Source organism: Micrasema longulum, unplaced genomic scaffold (genome assembly GCF_059751315.1).
Source record: "Micrasema longulum isolate JH-2025_06_02 unplaced genomic scaffold, ASM5975131v1 h1tg000754l, whole genome shotgun sequence".
NCBI lineage: Eukaryota > Metazoa > Arthropoda > Insecta > Trichoptera > Brachycentridae > Micrasema > Micrasema longulum.
Window position 1 is genome coordinate 57998 of NW_028277948.1, and position 17603 is coordinate 75600.

At 32.5% G+C, this 17603-nt stretch overlaps 1 long non-coding RNA gene across 1 annotated transcript in view; it reads right to left on the minus strand.

The window, feature by feature from the left end:
• The window catches only part of LOC148279147 (uncharacterized), a 51793-nt gene extending 37763 nt beyond the window's left edge, over positions 1–14030 (minus strand). Inside the window, exon 1 of the long non-coding RNA XR_015822970.1 lies at positions 13804–14030. This is a non-coding gene — a long non-coding RNA (uncharacterized LOC148279147). The remainder of the gene's footprint in view (positions 1–13803) is intronic.
• Between the last annotated feature and the right edge of the window lie 3573 nt (positions 14031–17603).

The window sequence follows — 17603 nt, forward strand, 5'->3', positions numbered from 1 at the left end:
CAATGTTCCTTCCAAAGTTTTAAGAAATAACCCTCTTCTTCACAAACCTCTTGTTTCATCTAATTATAGGCAAATTTCATATTTATGGCGAACTTTTAATAATTTTAATGTAATTAATTAATTATTTAACATAGATTTATTTGAAAATAATCTTAATAACGTGCGGCGTTTGCTTTCGAAATAACTCGTAGTATTTTTTTCTTTTCTTTTAAATTTACATTTAATTACAATTCATTTTATGTTCGAGAATCTTTTTTAACTTACTGTGATGCTACTTGTGAAAACCTGTAATTGGCTTATTTGTTATTTGTTTTTTTATATAAATATAATATAATTATAGCTGTTGGTTATCTAAATAAATAAAAATAAAATAAATAAAAAATATAAAAATTATTCAAAAAATACATTTATCAAAGCCATACAGTTAAATAATCTTCAATTTGTTGTTGAGTTTCAAAGTGTATTTTTTACTATTTAGTATTTTTTTCCAGCCATAACCACAAAAATCCGGAATTTCTTATTTTATTTTTATCATTATTTTTCTTTGCATTTTACAATAAGTATTCTTATTCTTATACTTAGTGTTGAGGGTCAGTGCTATGCAGACTCATGACGTCACTGCGACATATAAAGATCTATCGTGACGGGATCCCGCGAACAGTTCTCGCCCGCCAAGCCCAGGTCTATAAAGAGTCCAGCTACTGTGTGGAAGGCGAGAGTTTACATTTTCCATGTTTACAATTTCCCAGAAAGCAAGAAAAAATATGAAACAGCTTAATAAACACTACCAAAACAATCGTATAATTATGACGACCTCGCGGGGTTGTGATGAGCGCATTTACCTACCATGCAAGAGGTCTAGGGTCCGATTTCCGCCGTGTTTGATACGACATATTTAAAAGGATGTTTTCATATCAGAATATTTCAAAGTCCCTAGACTGGTACCTGAAGCGTAAAACTGATCATCTTACCTTCATGTTACAAAAATGTTCAAGATTCGCTGCGATTGGTGTACCAATGCAGAAAAGGGAATGATGATGATGACCAAAACAATCTATGTTGTATTTTGTTTTTTGCAAGTTGTTTTTATAGCATTTTAGCTGGGGCATTCTTGGCACCCCCCCCAGGAGCATGCGGATTTTTTCACGTTCAGGCTCGGAAAGGTTAATCCGCGCTATGGAGCCGGTTACGGTATTCACAAGCGAGTTAAGAACCGGGTACAGTTAATTAAATACATATGTTTGTATTATCAACAGACATGTTAAATGCCATATATTAATAAAGATCTGCCAGTGACACACTAACAGTGACATCGATAAAAAACGGTAACTTTCGTAAACGTTATTTTTAAACATAAAAATGAAAGTATTCTTAAAATTACTATTCAAGCTGTTGTAGTCGGATACACGGTAAGAAAATCACGATTTTACCATTTTACAGCGCCGTTCTTTCAAAACGAAGTCTTTAGAAAAATAAAATATATTAACATTACATAAAAATATCAATTTTCTAAATTTTTTATATTAAACTAGCCAAGCCCGGCCACGCTTCGCCATGCCTTTGTCTGATATTTTTTATTTTTTTTAAATATATATTTGTACCCCTGTATTTAGCAGCCTTACGTGTCATGTACAAGGATAAGGTACTCGGAAAAAAACGTTTTTGTTTGTCTTGGAAATGGGATGTTCGATCACTGATTTTGGTTTATTTCCTTTATGAGTCCAATCACTATTGTTGCAAAGTTCAAGAACAATAGCGCGTGATAACTACTTTTTACTACAGTGTGGATATCTGTTAAAGATATTCCATCTTTCCTGCATTCTGCCTCAAGATTATGCGTTGCAAACTGAAAAATGGGCACTGAAATAACAGATGTTCGATACTCTGTGAAGAAATATCATCGCATGGACAATAGTCATCATTCCTTAATTTAAACCTATATAGATTACAATATTTGAGTTTGTCCAAATGTTCGCAGACAAAAGACTGGATTTCACCCCCTCTGGAGTCATTAAGATTAACAAATTATAATGAATGTTCCACAGTGTGTAAAGTGGCCACTGACAAACCAGCCAATGACAGGTCATAAGCCCTGTAAATGCCTAGACTTCCATATTCCCTTATTTCTATCTATATAGATTACTTCTCGTAGCTCCGTGTCCGGTAAAAATTTGGGTCGTTTCGAAAGTACTTTGGTGATGACGACGGAAGTTTGCTGCATCAGCCAGTGCTGGTAAAAACATTTTAGTGATTCTACCTGTAGGAGAAGCGCGGCAATGATCCTCCCAACGCTGCTGCGTATTTTGTTTGATGCAGCGTTTATCAAAGTTGCGGCTCTTGCTCGTTCATCCGCTCTCTCATTTCCTACGATACCAGCATGTCCTCTTATCCAGCATATTTGAATGATTATCCCTCTTATTTTTAGATGCTTAATTTAACTCCGAAGTTTTTTTTGAAGTCACAAAACTTTGCATTAAATATCTAAATGGGGACAAAGTAAATTAAATTTGGAGCAGCTACGATAAATAAACGAGTTTTAAACATAATTTTTTTGGGCAATGAATTATAAAAAAAATGAACTTGTCGTGTTGACTTTACGGGACAATTGATTGAAATACGCTTCAAGAGATATGAACTATCGATAAAATTGTTTAAAATCCTGAAGAGGAAAGGTAGATCAGAAATGCTTCTACGTTTAGTAAGGAAAGTTAAACTATGAAAGGAAGAAGAGTCTTTATACCGGTCAAAATATATAAGAGATTTACGATCCAGAAGTTTAAGGAATCTATTTTGTATTCTATCTAATTGTGATATATAGATTGTATATCGAGGATTCATAACAACAGATGCAAATTCAAGATGGCTGCGAACGAGGGATGCGGTTGTTTTGAATGGTTGAGTGGTGCGTATAATAAAGCCCAGATTTCTGTAAGCCTTATTTATAGACGCCTGAATATGGGAATCAAATAAGAGTTTTTCATCCATAATCACACCTAAATCTCTCAGCTCGTTTGGCAATTCTACAGTATCAGATACCCTCTTAAAAAACTAAAACCTATGTTTTTACTCTCCCGTAAACCTCGCAAAATGCAGTTGCTGTAGTAAACGTAGGGACCGTTACTATGTTTACTCAATGAACTGCTATGAACTTCCTTCAAGAATTTTCGCCAACAAACTTCAATGTTCAACGCATTAAGTTGGAGTTTATTGAGTCACAATGTATTTCACAGTGAGCCGCCAAGTGCATTTATGGTTGCACTTGTTAGTTTCAAAACAAAGTAACAATACGAAGGTACAATAATTTACGACCAGCCGAGCGCTCGCGAACTTACATGCAGTTTAAATTACAGACCTTGTGACGAAAATCTCAAATGTCGCAAACCAACCATTTTTCAGGAGAGTGTTTAAACTATAGTCCTTAAAAATTAGCTTGATTAAAATGACAGCTGTCAAACTCATGTCAATAGTGATGAGAAATTACTGATAACTGATTATTTTATTTTTTATTTGTTTTTATTTCATTGGAAAGCCAACAGACATTTATAAATGTATATGAATCAATTATACCATAAATACATATCATAAAGTCCAATTAGAGGCTTCCACATAATATTGTTATTGTAAATGTTGTCACATAAAAATTATTCATACCATAAAATAAACTAATCATACAAAACTTATAATATTACTAAAAATGTAAATGTAATACTTATTATTAAAAATATATCTACTTTTGAATATTGGTCACACAGTTGCACATTACAATATATAATACAGTTGACCATACAGTGTACATTTATTATGTGCCTACACACAGAACTGCACATAACCTGCATAATATAGGCTGCGGATTGAAGGTGCAACATCATAACTTGAATTATTTTTGTAAATTTCACTATTAAAGGAAGTTAAAGATATGTTATTAATATCAATACAATTTAATTTCTGATTACACATATTGCAGGTTCTATTTACAAATGAATTTTGAAAAGATTTAGTGGAACATTTAGAAATTTTAAAAAGAGATTGGTTTCTGGTCTGCGTTACTGGGACTGTAAAATTAATAAGTGATAGAATCTTAGGGCAATCTATCATGTTATTCAAAGTGTTATACATAAACATCAGCGTCAGCCATGTTTCTGCGAGTTTGGAGAGTTTGGAGTTTAGGTAAGTTTGTAGATTCATCTAGACCTGTATTCAACCGTCTAGAATTGCAATACGTAAATAAATTTTTGATCGTATAGGTTCAATTCGGTTAATGTATTTTTGTATTGAGGGCTCTTATGTACCGATCAAATCGATTTTATCAGTTTTTTTCATTGACAGCTCCCCAGGGAGTTGAATCCTGTCCTGTTGATAAATTGTCATAAAAAATATCAGCCTCGGTAAAGCTACTGTTATTTATATTGCTAGCATATTCTAGATTGTTTCAAATAAATTGGTGATGCGTTGTCTGTGTAAAACAGAAGATTTTGTCTTGTCAGTCTAGATGGCACACGGAATGGAAATCTTTCAAGTAGATTAAGGGAATAAATTTTATTATTTATTCCGTGTATAAAATCAACTGACCAAACCGTACTCTTCGATTTAAGGAGAATTTATTCCATGGCACTGCATACTTTCAGCATAGTTACAGAAGTTAAGATTTAATTTGTAGTCGACCTGTTACAATATATTTTGTTGGACCCTTTCTAGTCTATTAATACTAACATTATCAATAGTTAGGTGACCAAATAGGAGTACAGTATTCTAGCGGGGACAAACAAATGTTTTATATTCTTTTCCGTATGTCTCTACATCTTTAAATGGTTTTGATAACCGCATGATAAGTCCAACCATTTTATATGTTTTTTTCAGGACTGACTCAATATGAATATTATGCGATAGTTTAGTATCGGTAATAACACCTGAGTCGCGAAGTTGACTATCCGTTATAGAAATAGGGGTGTTATTGAAAGAACGGAGAAACCTGATCGTCGTTTGTTTTCGCGTAATACAAAATGGGTGACATTTACTTATATTTAATTCCAGTAAATTTTGCTTGCAATACTGAAAAAGTCTGTCGAGATTTTCTTGAATTTTCACGCCATTTCTCTCAGAGAGAATGGACCGCCACATACGTCTATCCTGGCATACATTTCTAGCTTCTTCCACATTCATACATCTTGTCATACACGCCCTTCGGGTCTGTCTGCTTTTGACAGGACCAGACTTTAGATTTTGGTTTATCTGATCATGCCACGTCTTCCTTGGTCGTCCTCGTCTCACGTTGCCGTTCATTTTCGCCATATATCCTTGTTTTACTATTCTTTCGTCGTCCATTCGTGACCAAACCATCTCAGAGATCCTTTCTTAATCTTATCAATTTTACTTGACTCAGATTTACACTCTCGCCTGATTTCATCATTCGTAACCCTGATATACATTGATTTCCCACACATTTGTCTAAGATTTCAACCATTTCAACTGCGTTCACTCGGCTTTCATCCTTCCTCTGCCAGTTCCATGTTTCACTTTCATACATAAGTTTTGGGACTAAAACTCCGTTGTGCACTGCCAGTATGGCTTCGATTGACATATTTTTATTAGCAATTACTGTGCTTAGTGCTCCGTTCATTTTGTTGCGCGCATTCTCTCTTATATACTTAATAATAAAATATTAATGCTATTAGTGATGTCTCATCTCGGTTGCACTAAATTTCTTTTCATGTTCCCATCCATGTCACTGGAAGTTAAAATCTCCTATTTATTCAATCTTCTAAGAGCAACTTTTGTTTTTATGCCCCAATGTCCAGAATGCGTAGATTAGTCAATTCATCACACGACTTGGAATTCTTTGGAATAGATCTTCCGGCTTTTCGTAGATCTCTTCGCGACTAAACAGTGTGGGATAAGGTTTATGTCTTTCGTTTTTATGAATACATTGTATACCATTATTGTTTTGCCCTTGTTTGTCTTTGCTACATAATTTTATGTTCTTTTTGTTCAGTTTCTTGTATTTATGTTTCTTCATGGAACTGTTGTAATTGGCTTAGGCCGTATATATAATAAATTAAAAATTAAATATGACAGAAAAGTTTCTAGCCAAACATCAGAAACTTTTCTGTGCATTTGTCGATCTGCAAAAGGCATTTGATAGAGTTGACAGAGAGAACTTGTGAAAGGTTTTATCGGAATATGGAGTAAATGGTAACCTGACAAGGGCTATTGCGTCACTGTGTAAGGACAGCACAGCATGTGTGAAGGTGAATGGGTCATTCACATCGTGGTTTAATATTCCGAAAGGAGTCAAACAGGGATGTGTAATGTCACCATGATTGTTCAACATATACATCGATAACTGTATGAAAGAACTGAAAGATTTAAGAATGGGAGCAAAAATGAGTGGTATGACTGTTAACTGTCTTCTGTATGCGGATGATGCCGTGCTTCTTGCTAGCAACAAAGAAAACCTTCAATTCTTTGTAACAAAAGTCTACGATGTATGCAAGAAAAGCGATTTGCTTATGAATGATGATAAATCAAAAGTGATGGTTTTTGAAAGGGAAGAAAATATAACTAAATGTGAGATCAGCGTGAACGGAGATATTCTGAATCAGGTAGAAGAATTTGTGTACCTGGGAAGTATGTTTACTAGGGACGGAAAGGCCGAGAAAGATATTGAAAGGAGGGTGAATGCCGGGAACAGGGTGAACGGTGCAAATGTTTATCGCAGGAGGCTAAACTAGCAGTTCACAACGGAATTCTAGTTCCAACTCTAATGTATGGGAGCGAAGTATGGAATTGGAAAAATAATGATGAAAGTAGGTTGAATGCTGTCGAAATGCGATCCCTTGAGGCGAATGTGTGGTAAAACGATATATGATAGGTGCATAAATGTCGAGATCCGTGAAGTGTGTAAGGCTGAGACACGCATTATTGACAGAATCAAGAAAGGGGTGCTGCGTTGGTTTGAACATGTAGAGCGAATAGACAGCGAAAGAACGGCTAAAAGGATCTACGATGCAAATGTTGATGGATGCAGAAAACGAGGAAGATCGAGAAAGACATGGCACGATCAAGTCCATCAAATACTTAAAGATAGACATGTCAAAAGTAGGAATAATCGGCGTGCGTGCATGAGAAGATGTATGAATGTAGAGGAAGCGAGGTCTGTATGCCAAGATAGAGTGTTAGGGCGTTCTATCCTCTCGGCCTACCCCTACGGGGAAACGGCGTGATGGTTTGTTGTTGTTGAAAAATTAAAATAATGTTTAATCTTAAGAGGAAACGCGGCCCGAGTTTTCTTCATACAAACATACTCCCGTATTGTTCCTCTGGATTATCTCAATTAATTTTGAAATAAATAAAGGGGCATGTAAAATATATCAACAAATGAAAAAAAAACATTAAAGTTAGAGCAAGAACGATAGAGGAAAGAGTGTTGTGCCTAGTTAGTGCTACAGACTGGCAGATGGAATAAATACGTATTTCTTGTCACGCGAATGGGGACATTAAGATTAATTTTGGAGAGTAGGTTAAAAGAGTCTACTTTATTATTCAATAATTTGTAAATAGCATAATTCAGATACAGTGCGTCTATTTTCAAGAGAAAAACATCCATTTTGTTTGGCAGATTGGCTGTAAGTACAAAGTATATACGAGTATGTACTCAAATTTAGCAAATTTAGGCAATGGTTTGCCTGGTTTAGCTCGTATTGCATAAAAAGCAAAAATAAATATAAAAATGTCAGCAAGTATTTTATTTCATTAAAAAATTAGCGAGAAAGTTGCGTTGCATTTACGCCGCATTTTTCTTAACTCGTTTTCGTAGCTCATAGTTTTTTCTACGTTTTTTAAAATACTTTCTCTGACTTGAAAGCAACAAACTTAATGAAGTGTCGCAATTGAATGTTTTTTTAAGACAATTACAAGTTGAAAAGGTGTTAAAAAGCCGTGATAGCTCCTTTTGTGTTATAATAATGATCGTTAATGACCTGTCACTTTTTGCTTTAGATCGTTTTGATCGCTATTAAATGATTATTGAAATTATTAACTGATTGATTTGGTTTAAATTAATTTCAACAGAGAGAAAAAACATTTTTGAGAAGAAAATATGGAAGTCTAGCTATTTACAGGGCTTATGCCCTGTCGTTGGCTGGTTTAAGTGGCCACTTTACACACTGTCTAACATTCATCATTCTGCCCTTGTTTGAACATCCACATTTCCTCAACTCTTCCATCTGTTGACTTTTGTGACCCTCTCTGTTGAAATTAATTTAAATATGAATTACTCCCTAGGGAGGAAATCCAGCCAGTCTGCAAGCATTTGGACATACTTAAATTTGATTGATTTGGTGTTTATTTTGTAGAACTCCATATTTAAACTTATAATATTTGAAATTAAACACAGATTTTTGTCTACTGAACACTTTATTTTATTTTTACAAATATAAAAACAAAAATTTTGTGACAATTGTTTCGAGTTGTCACGAAATTTCTGTTTTCATATTTTTTTATATAGTAGACTCAAATCAACTCAAATCAGTGTTTTATTTCTAATATAATACGATTATTTAAATATTTACAATACTGATTTATATTTTGACAGGGACGGAAAAACTTTTTTAAAATGAAGTCTAGACTTGTACAGGGATTACGGTCGATCAATTTTTCACTATTGGAAATCTACACATTTACAATATTTATATATGTCAGTGGCTAATTTAAAAAAGCATATTCCATGCTTGAAAATCCACAAATAACATATTCAACGTACATCTCACAAATATTTCTAGCAGCTTTATTCCCCCAGTTGATTAGGTAGGGGGCGAGCTTTTTAACGTCCTCAGGTTTAACCAGTGGTCCTCCGAGGATGAGGCTCTTTTTATGATGTAAAGCACCACATTCACAGAGAATATACGGCACTAGTGATGTCACAATAATTATCTACTGCTGAGAAACAATAACCGGATGATTTTATATGATTGCAAAGATGGTCAAATGATGTAGGTTTGATTGTTAATGCCAAGAAAACAAAATCAATGCACATTAGATTAATTAAATTTGAAATAGATTCCTGTATAATTTCTCATGATTTTCACCGTATCCATCAGAATATTATATAACCCTGCAATTGTGATATATTAGGAAATATAAGTGAACATGTATATTAAGGATTTTTAAAAATTAATTTATTTATACTTTTACATTGTTTGGATTCTTTTTTTATGTGTCCCGTGGCGAGGGAAGCATTTCACAAAATGTAAAACATGCCTAAGATTAGCTATTTAACAAAATTAACATAATAATAACAATAAAAAAAGTAATTAATTCAATTAACCTAATTATCATTAACATAATTAACAGTAAAACACTAAAATAATCATATAAAACATAACCAATTTATATAGACCAATAGAACTAATTTCATAAACAGTACACACATTTTACCTATTTGGAATGATCCACTCATCGATCCGTGTGCAACCCACCTCTACTATCCATATCTTAATAGCAATTTTATATTGTGAGAACGTGCTAATTGTCCTTATGGATAATTGAAGTAGATTGTACACTTTAACCGAGTAGTAGGCCAATAATCTTTGACCGAAGGTTGTATTTATTGTTTTATTTTTTTGCAGCATCAGGGTGGGTATCTAGTATCTAGTAACTCTTGTATTTGTAACGGAAGGTAGAGAATAATGTTTACGTGCGTATAGTAACAAAGCTTTTACATAAAGTTAAACACACACACACTTTTACACACTCTCCGATTCCGCGTTTACATTCCTTAGCCAACAAATTTACTTGTGAAATAGACATTTTTAATACGACAATTATCAATTTTAAAACGTTTTTAAATGCACTGTTTGAAACAAATTATTAATGTCGTAATAAAACTTTATTTTTCATACAATTCTTTCTCTGTTTTTGATGTGTATTATTATTATCTTATCTCTTTCTGATATTAATTTATCAAATATTTTTGTGTACCGCATATTATATTATTTTCACATATATACTTACTGTTAACTAATTTTCATTATTTGTTTTTAACAATAATTTGTTGATACCATTTTTTATACTTATAAGTATATGAAAATATATTTACTTATTTTTTTGTTTGAAATCTTTACAAGTTATTTACAATTTGCCTTTTAATTCAATTAATTTTATTTTATCCATTTATTTTTTTTTTCTTTTTTACTATGTAAAGTTTCACTTTTTATTTTGCATGGCAGTATGCTTCTTATTGTTTCTAAATGTATACAAAAAGCATTGTTTATCTTTTAAATTTTTACGCACTATGTTTGTACTTACCTGTATATTTTTTGTAAATGCCCCTTGGGCGTATTGTAAAATTAAATAAATAAATAAATAAAGTTGTTTTATAGATTTTACATTAAGATTTTCAAATATGCCGAGGTAGCTAGTTCTGATTGGGACTCTTAAAATAATTTTTATTAAAGCTTTTTTTGCAATTATTATTTGCTTGATCTGTCGATTAAATATCGAATGCCATTTAAAATAGGACGCTCATGGACAACAACTGTGTAATAGACTTAGAGAAATAGTTGGTAAAATGTACATATTGAAATATTATGTCTGATAGTACTTTAAGAATAATTTATTTGTCACTTTCAGAATCAATTATAAGATACGTTTTGACCTCATGGGCTTTTTCCAGTAATACAAACAAAAACCATGTTCAGAACTTACAAAATTAAATGATCAAATTATTAATCAAAAAAAATTGTACTGGCAGCGACACGATATTCCAATACCCTTACTGTACGCGTATAAATCTATAAATATTTTATCCAACTCTATTATGGTCCAAGCTGGTTTCTCAGCGTGCGTCTCTATGTGAATATAGAAATAAATTGGAGCATGTATATAATACTCGGTTCACTAGTGTAGATGGACTAGCTCTTCTTAAATTCAATTCTAAATACGGGAAAATAACACTAGAGTACAATATACCAAAAATGTATAATATGCTCCATCTGCTGAGAATCTGGCTTTTAGAACGTGGTTTTGTATATTGATTTTTTTGTGTTTTTCTTTTTTGTTTGGAATTTTTCAATTTTTTTTATTTTCAGTGTACATGGGAAAACACATTTTTTTCCATAGTAATAAGAGTTTCGATATGTTATAGAATTCAACAGATAAGTTTATGTTTATATTTTAGAACTTAATTATAAGCACCTGCCGATGAACTGCATATTTTGCAGTTCAGTAGGACTTCATAATTTATATTTTAATTTTTGTTAAAGGTCCTCAGTGCACTGCAGAACCTACATCTAGAAGTTTCGGGAAAGTTCATTCTAGCAAGGTGTTTGTTCAATCTGCAGTGCCCTGTAAGGGCTCTGGTGATAACCCTCAATGATGAGGCTGAGGGTTAGAACTTGTACACATAAACTTATAAATAAAAATACGTATTAATATAAAACTTATGTACAAGCTTCATATTATGACCACTAAAAAACAGTTATAATTAAAGTATCAGAATTACTGAAGTATTGACCAACTTTTATTCACCAGTCTTTCTATGTGTTCGCCAAAGTACGTGTATGATAGTTTTTGTGGTTGAATTTTGAAATAAAAATATTTATTAATTTTTAATCGAGTTCTGGATTGTCCATGGTACACTACGAGATAGATTCATCTCCACTCTATGTATTTTTTTAGGATTTTAGCCTAAGAGTAGTCGAAAATACTAGCCAAAGATACAAGGGTTATAATATGTATTAAGAGTTATTTTTTATTTTCTTTTAGTCACAAAGTTTAATATTTTACACAATTAGACTTAATTCTAATGGACCAGTGAAGTTTCCATATTATGAAGCAATTATATGTAAGGTTAATTATGAAAGTATAAAAAAGAGAAAGAAAAGGAAAAACATAAATGAAAGTTAAATAAAAATTAAAATTCAAGTGAAAAAAAGATATTTTAAAGTTTGTAGTTTGTAGTGAGTATTTACAAATGGAAATAATATTAAAAATGAAGAGCATTTGCAAGAGTAATTAAAAATTAAGAATTGAAATAAAGAATGAAAAACATGCTCAGATGTAAAAATAAAATAAAATAGTAATAACATTTTTTAAAAAAAGGAAAAGCATAAATATACACATATTTTTTTAAGGGATTCAAACAAACGATGAGAAGAATCTTTATGTGAAATATAAGACAATAAATTTAGGTCAATTTAAAAAACATCTTCAAAATTAATGACACATTATAGTAAGAGCAGCAATATATTGATTTTATTTACATATATAATATAAGTAATTAAAAGTAATGTAAGTTGTGTCTATTTTTTCCGATTTTTTTGGTACAACTTTAACAAATTTGAAAAACGAATTAGTCCTTATTGAAAAAAAAAATATTGGAGTGTCTACAACCTATTATTATTTGGTTTTTTTTATTGCACTTTTGAATATTTAAATTGTTTTTATATCTGTATAAGTAAAAGCCTTTTGGGCCTTAGTAAAATAAATAAATAGAAAAAGAGGTCGTAATCTTTTTTTTTACAATAAATAAGTCAAGAATTCATGGCATCTTCACCGTAAACTGTGCAAATATCGCGATCAACTTTGGCAGTTTTATTTTCTCGATTAAACGTGAACAGAAAGAGGTGTCAAAGATGCTCGTTTTTGTCTACTTGACATTCCATTTTGCAGACTTGTAATCAAATGAAATTATATACGTAACGTACAAGCAAACACAATATCTTGTAGAGAAGATGATTTTCTTTCGAATGACGCCTTTACCGTTTTGTCAACAGTGTTTTGAGTATGCCCAAATTTTCGTAGACAGACTGGGAGTTATTTAAATGTTAATTTGTTTGTGGAAGTCTAGGCATTTACAGGGTGTGTGACTTGTCATTGGCTGGGTTAAGTTGCCACTTTAGACGCATTATGTTTTAACATCCACATTTCCTCAGCTCTTTTATCTGTTGTCTGTCTTCTTTTTGTAATCACCCACATGATACAAATTTCAGCTCGTCTACTTTACAAAATTCAAAACATGGAAGAGTTGAGGATATGTGGATGTTTAAACATAGGCTGAATGGTAAATGCTACATATTGTGTAAAGTGGCCAGTGGAACCAGGTGTTTATTTTTTAATTCTGTAATGTCCTGCCGGTAAAACAACTTTGTGACTACAAATTGATTGTATATCAATTTTTTGATCCGGAATATAAAAAAAGAGGTTCCCACACTCACAACACTAGATTAAAAACTAAGGGCTCCCTGTTTGCTCCCCGAATTACAAATTACTTCGGAGAGCGAACATTAAATTGCGTTGTTCCAAGATTGTTCAATGATCTCCCACAAACCATTATTAACATGAAAGATCTTCAAATGATAAAAAAGAACCGAAGAAATATCTTCTAGATACTTTGTAGTGCCTGTCTATACATACATTTGTAAAATATAAATAAAATAAATGTATTAAAATTGTCATAAGAAAAAATGAGAAAAATTAAAAAATACATGCAAATTCTTGTATGTATTTTTTAATTATAAAATAAACGCTGCTCTGCAGCACTGAAACTGAACCAGTCAATGACAGGTCATAAGCCCTGTAAATGCCTAGAACTTCGTATTCTCTTCTCAAAAATGTTTTTCCTTTCTTTTCCAACAAATCTTATCATTTTGTTTTAATTTTGGTGCTCGATTTTAAAATTGGAAAAAAACGGACACGACACCTAATATTGTTTTACAGAACTGAATTCTTCAACTGCCCGGGCACAGAGACATTTAAAAAAAAATTGATGAAGAAATGTGTAGAATTAGAAATAATGTGTGGACTCACCTGTTTATTTTTCAGTTGGGAGTCTTCGCACTGCAAGTGGAAAAAAAATCACAAAATCACAATCGAACCGGAGTCTCTGTTATCTATTCAGTCAGCTGAAAGATCGGCACCGTTGTCGAGTGGGGTCAAAAACCTCTCAATGTTAAGGCTTCGGGTTCGATGTACGGGGCGATACGCTGGTGCTGCGGACTCGGGGAGCGACTGTCGCGACTAGCAGCCACCGACTGAAAGCGCTGGCCAGCTGAGCCCATATTTATACCATCGCCGAGCGCATAAGATAAGTGGCGTTCAGATTTGCATCTCTCCGATTGGAGAGAAAGGGAGAAAAATTTGACACAAAGGGAACGTTTTGAAAATGGAACGCTGCTTTTGAACTTGGACATAGATGGCGTTTGGTCCACTTTTGTTTTACAAACCGCCATTTAATTGTATTTATTAAAATTGTCAAACACGAACTCATTGATTAACAATTGAACGTAGCTGTGCAGAAAGCAGCCAGCCATAGAAAAAAGTGAAACTGAGATAGAAGCTCTTTTGTGAAAAAAAGAGATTAATCAAATCTATACACGAGCTGGAATGTTTTTTACTTAGACAAATGATACCGTGTCTAGACTAGACTGTCTGATATTTTCTTTATTCGTTGTATTAAAACTAATTATAGGAAACATTCTACCATCCTTCGTATATGTAAAGCATTTAACAAGAATTTTCATAGTCTTGATACACTAAACACTCCATATAATAGGTACAGAAGAGAACAAATAGGCTTGATTCAGAATAACAGAGAATACACTTTTCGTCTCTTTTCTTGCACTTAATCATTAAATCAAATGCAACTTTCCACACCTGCTTTTCTTCAATCATCCTTCACCACACCTTATCAATTTCCTTTTTTTCCTTCCTACTGTCTCCTTGTTTTTCCATATTTCTTTTATTTTAAAATATAGTTTATTTATTGTTTACATTAAACCGTCGTCGCTTTATTGTGGTATAAATTAATGAATACATTTTATTGGATGGCAGGCCTTACTGTGTATCCCGTTTTTATAGTTTTTATTTATATTTATTTATTTAAAAGGAACACTCCCACACTGTCAGATGTCAAACTAGAGGATGGGTCATGGGGTCTACCACAAACTCTAAATTCGGGCAAAGAAATTTCAGGTTTCTGGGCCCCAAAATATTCAATATGTTACCCAAACATTGCAAAACCATGACCCGAATTCAATTTAATAAATTTGTAAAAAATTGGTTACTGGGAAGGTCAAGAAAAATCGGGACATTTACTCAAAAACATTATTAAATAACAAATGGTATAAATTAATATTGTATAACTGTATAGTAAAATAACTAGTAGGTAGTAATATTATTTAAATTTATTTCAACAGAGAGGAAAAACATTTTTGAGAAGGGAATATGGAAGTCTGGTCATTTACAGGGCTTATTACCTGTCATTGGCTGGTTTGAGTGGCCACTTTATAAACTGTGTAACATTCACCATTCTGCCACAATTCATTCACGATTCCTCAACTGTTTTACCATTCCACGTAATAAAGGTTTCAGCTCTTTTACTTCACAAAAGTCAACAGATGGAAGAGTTGAGGAAATGTCAATGTTCAAACATGGGCAGAATGGTGAATGTTACACAGTGTGTAAAGTGGCCACTTAAACCAGCCAATGACAGGTCATAAGCCCTGTAAATGCCTAGACTTCCATATTCCCTTTTCAAAAATGTTTTCCCTCTCTGTTGAAATAAATTTAAATATGAGCAACTCCTTAGGGAGGAAATCCAGCCAGTCTGCAAGCATTTGGACATACTCAAACATTGTAGTAATACTATTGTTTTTTTTAGCATAAAAATGTCTGCCTTAAAACAGGTTGTACCTAGTAAGGCAGACTAGACATGATCCAGAGAAATCGTTTACCTAAGTGTGCATGTAGTAGATAAAGTTATTGTTATTTTTGATAATAAATCATGATTATTATTATTCATATTTATTAATGTTTTTTTTCATTTAAAACAATGATTAATAATGAGACCTCACTTTACCCGTGCCAAAGACACTTAAAAGTGTACTTTTTTTTTACATGTGAGAATATACATAGAAGACTATATACAGAGATAATTAACAAGTTTGAGTGGTCACTTTACACACTGCGTGACTTTCATTATTTTGCCTATGTTTGAACATCTGTATTCCTTCAATTCTTCTATCTGTTGATATTTGTGAAATAGAAAAGAGCTGAAACCTCTTAATATGCGGTGACTGATAATTTTGATGAACAGGTATTTGAACATTGTTTTTCCTATACTCTCTCGCAAAGGTTCTCCGATACTGTGCAAAAAATACAATTGCAAGACGGACTAATTATGCCTGACTGAAATCATCAAAATCGCCGTTTGATTTTTTAAAGAAAAAGTATTAGAATGACATTTTCTCTGTAGGTTCCTTTTGCGGTTTTCAGAAATATTAATCATATTTGTATACCGTTCGTCTGAAGACGGAAGATTTAACTTTAGATTTTAAGAGTATTTGGATAATCCTAGTTTCACAATAAACAGTTTATTTTAAAAACAAAAAAATTGGACCCGCCAATAATAAATATCTATGAAGTGTGAAAAAATCACCAATTTAGTGCCATAATTCAGGGAGAAAATACAGGACTTCGTTTGTATGAAGAACAGTCAGACCGCGCTTCCTAATAAAAGATCTGGCGCTACCCTCTTACGCTCCCAGCAAGGCAACAGTTGCTCTTGGGGAGGGATTTTTATTTATTTATTTTACAGAAACAAAAAGTCGACAACGATATAATAACATAAAAAAGATACGGTTTAAAGACAGACCAGCGAAGTTTCTAAATAAAACTCACACATATTAAATTGTGGTACAACACAAGGGTGTTTTTATGGGTATTTGTATGAGAGTAAGTGTAGAGGTGTGTTTGTGTGTATTTGTGTATGAGTTAGTATTCAGGTGTGTGTAAGTCTGTGTTTTCATGTCTTCTTATACTCGTTATGGGTCGCGTAATCAAAAAGGTCGAAAAACACCGAGTTGTACAAATGACAATTATCTTTTTTTTATTTTTTTTTATTTATTTACAATTTAAAAAAACCCGTTAGGGTTACATTAGAAATTTAATATTGTCTAGTCATTTTATGTCTCGTCTAGTCTAGTTAGTTCAGTCCTCATGTGCTTTTTCAGATTGATTTTAAATTTGTCTCCATTAAAAGTTTTCAAGTAGTAAGGTAGGTCGTTGTAGTGTTTAAGTCGATTATGTAGTATTTTTGACTGTCCTGTGTTTGTCTTTGCTTTTTCAATATGATATTGTTGTTGTTGTTGTCTGGTGTTATATTTGTGTATGTCAGCATAAAACATAAATATAAATAATCCAGTAAAAACCTGCGACTTTTGATTATGACACGTATTGTTGCTTTGATGTGAGAAAATCATTAAAATCCCGAAGAAAAAACTCATGCATATTGTAAGTAAAAAAATCTAGACTATGTTTTTCAATTTTTCTCTTGTCTGAGCAGTTATTTGCCTCAGTAAACTGGCGTCATTAATTCTCACACCTGATTATAACAGGTAAACATTAAACGCTTGACTTGATTAATTAATTGGAAAATATTGTTGTTGATTACGAGAAATTGAAAAAAAATCAACAATTAACTATTTTAACATAATTTATGGAATGTACATTGTTTATGCATGAAAATATGTACATTAGTACGTACATAATATGTCCGTGTTCGAATTGAAATGGCTGATGCTCAGGCGGCTTCTGACCAAAATGGCATG